This window comes from Acipenser ruthenus, chromosome 7 (genome assembly GCF_902713425.1).
Source record: "Acipenser ruthenus chromosome 7, fAciRut3.2 maternal haplotype, whole genome shotgun sequence".
Taxonomy (NCBI): Eukaryota; Metazoa; Chordata; class Actinopteri; order Acipenseriformes; family Acipenseridae; genus Acipenser; species Acipenser ruthenus.
Genome location: NC_081195.1, coordinates 14,963,338 through 14,969,016, shown reverse-complemented (window position 1 = coordinate 14,969,016; position 5,679 = coordinate 14,963,338).

Genomic DNA, 5,679 nt, shown 5'->3' with positions numbered 1-5,679 from the left:
CTAAGGAAGGATAGAGGTTACATAAGATGTTGTCCGGTTTATATGTTGCTGACTAAATGTGAGCACTTTGTGATTGAATTAATAACAACCCATATAGAATGGGTAATATAAACACACTATGACCAGGTGCTGCGATGTTTGGCCTTAGCACTGGAAGACAAGCACAGCATGACCAACAGGTTGCCACCAATGCCAGCAATATATGACACACAAAGAACAACATTCCCCCATCCAGAGGAGCAACCTCCAAGAAAAGGTATTAAAACCAAAACTCATCTAGGACAACTAGAAGCTGCTAGAGACTGGAAAATGCTGGCAGATGTTGGACAACGGCTTATTTTCCCACCTGAGATTGCCACCACTAACCTTCGACCAGATATTGTCTTGTGGTCTGGATCAGCACGTCTTGTTCACCTGGTAGAGTTAACAGTGTAATGGGAGGATGCTGTGGATGATGCGTACGAAAGGAAGAAACTTTGGTATGCTCAACTAGCTGCTGAAGCGAAACAGCGAGGATGGAAAGTCCAGGTTTACCCAGTGGAGGTGGGTTGTCGAGGATTTGTGGAACACTCCACAACCCGGTTTCTCAGAGACATTGGATTCAGTGGTCAAGAGTTGCGGCGCATAGTGAAGAACTTATCTGAAGCAGCAGAGAGGAGCAGCAACTGGCTCTGGTTGAGATGGAAATATTCTGGTTGGGGTCCTCAAGCACAGTAGAAAAAAAACTGATGTAAAGGAAGGTAAGCAAGCTGGGCTTAGCTGAGTGGGCGATGGAGGGGGGTGATGCTGGGACGCCAGTATCACTGTCAAGCCCTCTTAAGGTGTCGTGGGCTAGTCGATGAAACACCAAGGATGGAAGGTGCCCACTTGAAGACCCCAGAGAAGTACCCTACTCAGCTCAGTCCAGGTTGTCATGCTGATGCGCTAGGGAGGCCGCACAGTGGTTGATACCTGGAGCTAGCATTGCATCCATTGTGTGTGCTGATGCGCCAGGGAGGCAAAATAGGCTGATCCCTGGAGCCAGCATTACACTCCAGCCATCAACACCAGGCAGAAGGATATCTAATCATCAGATGGAAGGAAAAGCAGATGGATCACATTAGTTTATAGTAAAAGAAACTATGTCTTAGTTGGTGCTTATCTTGGCGAGAGTTGAGTCCAATATCAGCATGAAGTTTTAACACCTACTCTCATGTAATGGAAATCATAATAATCATGCTGGGATTATATATACTAGCCTCCCCTGTATTGGAATACAAGGGTTTTGACTCACTCTCTGTCTTTTTGGAGGGTAATACATATGTAATACATACAGCATTATATCAATATATTTATATCAGTTTTATATGAGTTATATATTCAAAGAAAAGGAAGCTATCCTGCTTATAGGCATTTGGCATATATGCAACATACAGAACATATTTTAAATACATTGAAAGGTGAGAGAAATGTGTGGCAAAATACATTTAAAAAACATATAGTGACCTGCATTATTGTATGTTTGATACAATAGAACCGAACCATAGAACAGGGAAATGATGTATTGTATTTTTAGGACACGTCTAAATAGAAATGTCTGCAATGCATTATAAATATCACAGTCTATAACACACCCAAAATACCCTATAGAACCTGTAAGTGGAGTTGTATGTGCAGTGACAATAGTGTAGTCAAGTAACAGAATGAGGGTTTTTGACTACATTGAACATATTGTAGGAATATAAGTATGATATCTTCTTATTCCTGTTGAAGTTTCACTTCCGTTGAATGCAAAAATTGATTTCAATTTGTTTGAAGAGCTTTTGCTCTGGAACTGCACATAGCACATTAACATTTTTAAGAATTTCAAGAGCAGTGAAAGAATTAACACAATGGAATCTTCATCATTTGTTTCTATAAATATCACAAAGGGGTCTATTTTAATTATCTAGTATCTAAATACTGCCACTCTTTCAAGATCATTTGAAACACATATTGTTTAGAATGCACAATGCTTCTGTTATGTATAATGCATTTATCTTTCATTTTGGAAAAATGACTGGGAATGTTTTTGCTTGTTATTTTTAAGCATCGCTTTGCTGGGTTGCCAAATTGTCCTGATAAGAACTGTCCTCTGTTGTTGTGGAAATAGCCCTCCAGTGAGTAGGTTGAAATGGCTAAGAAAACAATGGAGGAGGTCTAGACATGTCTCGATCTTAATAGGTCAGCTGTAGAACTGTCTGATATGTCTGCCTCAGATGTTTTACTGTTAATGGAAAGGAGAAAGTTCTCCTTTTAACCTTTATAATACAGCACTACACATATCAAAGTAGTTACTTAACAGTGGTTAACTGGATTACAATATATTCTCAATGTAATGCATGTTAAATGCTGATGCTTGTGGAAGTCCTTGGCTGTATGATGAAAATGAGAAACTGTACTGTATTTTAACAGAGGAATTCAATTTCGAACAAAGCTGAACCCACGTACTGGTACTTTTATATTCCTGTAGAAACTGTTTAAAACTGAGAATATCTCTTGGGCAACTCATGGCACAATATATTGTTATAAGATCAGTGATATATATATATATCTGTATCTTTGTTATTTGTTACGCGTTTAAATCTGTGCCTTAATTCAAATTTAATCCCAGAATGACCAAATAGGACAGAGAGCTACAGGGTCTTCTGGTTTTCATTTTAACTGAGCTCTCAGTTACTTAATTGAACCAACTATTGGCTTAATTAGTCAAGATTAACATATGTTCCAGATCTTTAGCCATTGATGACATAAATACACCTATAAAACCAGCAGGATTGTGGCTCTCCAGGACCTGGGTTGGAGACCCCTGATACAGGACAGCTATCATTTTGTTCATGTGGCATTTTTACAAAGCAGTCTGAAAAAGAAAAAGGGCACAATAGAACCTGAAAGTTATGAACACTACACTTACGAAGTTACTGATCAGCCAAACACAGAATCAAGGCTCCTGACTGTAAAGAATGTGAAGATCAGACCTTGGGAATGTTGACTTGTTAAACTTGTTAAACATGTAATTTCAGACTTATGAATAACCTTGAGATGTGCTTGTAACTGAGGTTCTACTGTATTGGTAAAAGCCACTATATTGCCCGTTGGTTATATATATATATATATATATATATATATATATATATATATATATATATATATATATATATATATATATATATATATAAATGGTTAGGTAGGGGATCAAGGTTATACCATGATTAATTCTCATTAGCCTTAATTGGCCTGCACATGTAGCCTGTAACTGCCCAATTCCTAGATGATCCAGCACCTTTAAAAGAAAGCCTTCACAGCCAGTCAAGGTTGGCTTCCAACCAGTGAGCAGCGTGAGCTTATCTACACCCAGGACGGAACAGGAAAACAAAAGAGAAGCGCAACCTGCCTTTGCGACTGCAATCTTCTTTCCTGGGCTGGTGCTGTTGGAAGAGAATACAGCAAAGTGGAAAGAGGTGCTGCTGGTTTTCACATGCTAGGGGACAGACTGAAGCCAACAAATGACCTGGTAAAACCCAAGAACCAATTACTTATTCATCGGCTAGACATGGTTAACGGTCCAGTTAGTTTACATTGTGTTTTTTTTTTTAAGCAAATTTTTTTCTCTTGTGAAGTTTAATAAAAAAAAAATTGGATTATATTATCTGCTGTCTGCTTTTTCTGTGCACCCACATGCTCACTCTATATGCGTGTGTGTAACGTGTGTGTGGGTATATATACACATATATATATATATATATATATATATATATATATATATATATATATATAAATGATTCTCCCTGCTTGTAGATAAATCCTAATTTCTGTCTGACAGAAAACAGACACTATAGTGGGACTTCAAAGGAGAGAGTATCCATATAGAGAGAGATAGAATGTGGTGATAATTGGTAATATTTCAAACAGATAATGCATGTCTGACACAAAACATTGTTCTTTAAACACACATCTGTATGCTATATTTTAATTGAATCAACTAGCCAAAAATATATTTATATTTTTATATATATATATAATTATATTTCAAATTTAGTTTGGCCCTGCTATATATGACATACAAATGAAATATAGAGAATTCTTCAATACATTCTTCACACAATCATTATTCTGCATATTTGTATCCCTTTTTGACAGACCGTAGTAATTTAAGGAATAGTGTCTTTGCTGAAGCTGCTTAATATTGCCAATGTTATTTTAATATACAGTTAAACCCTTTTAATATGACTTCAAAACAACTAAGCCAATAAAGGGACACCAATAACCTGTCAAAATAAGTGTTAAAATACAGCGACAGGAAATAAAGTACTGGATTACAACAGTGATCATCAATACACTGATTTTCAATACATATACTTTACTGTGACATAGTTAATAATTAAAAAATATATTAGAAAGCTGTAAACACGCATAGTGTTCAATAGTCTATATTTGGCAAATGTCAATACTTGCATGTAAACTTTCAAAATGTGTGCTTTTTTTCAAAGTGATTATAACATCGGGTGAAAGTAATAAACAGAGGTGACATTACCAGGTGTGATTTTATGGTTTGGTTGTACTATAATTTTGACTGAACCTCATCAGAACACTCATTAAAAAGTTCAGCTTCCAGATTTATTCCATTGACATCTGCCAGGTGGCGCTGTGGCACAATAATTTGCTTCCACGTCGTTCACTACCAGAATATTCTACAATTAACAAAGAAACAAAGTAAATGCAAAATTTAATAAGCGACATATCACAGAACCTCATACTATAGACATTTCTTTTTTGGTGTGGTTGTCTGGGTTTTTTTTTTTTTTGGTTTGCTAAGCACTTGACACGTGCCTCCATTCAGCTGCAAGGTGACACGCCTGACTAGCTACCCGGGCTGGCAACTTTTACCTTTCTGCTTGCGTAAGCACTTTAACAACTTAGCTGGCTCATTGTTCAGAATATGTCTCTGAATTTTTTATAATTCACATGGGTGACGCAAAAGGCGTGCACTGTATGCTCGAACATTTAATTTAAACTCGGTTAAGGTTAAATGGGTAAATCAGTTCATCTATATCAAGCAAATGTCCCGATGTTAACTAATTAACACGAAGCAAAAAAATAAAATGCACTATTGGAAACTTCCCCAATTATTGAAACACGTGACCTCCTTTTGGCAGAGAAAAGAGTTCCCTGCGGTGCGACTGTGTCCTTCCGCCCTCAATGTAGCAGCGAACAGGTTTTATATGAACGGCTCTGCGTCTACTGTAAGCGTTTTATATTAGTTTCAGACATATTTTGCCTATTCCATATAATATCGGGTCACTGCGGTTAAATAACCCGTAAAAATAAACGCTGTGGAACTATTGTACGTGGCGGCAGGATATGTGGTGTAAGCCCAGTTTGTCTTTTCTCGCTCGGAAGCCATGATGGAAGTTTGAGAATTTAAATGGAGTGAACGGAAAAAGGAAGGAAAATCTTAGAGAAATAAAACAAATATGCTTTAAAAACATATATATTTTAAGGTGGAGACGGTCAGCTACCCCCCCCCCCCCCCCCTTGTATCGATTGGTATTTTGACGACGAAGATTGTGAGCTCGGAGGGTTTTGTGGGATTTTAATAGATATATATATATATATATATATATATATATATATATATATATATATATAATATATATATAT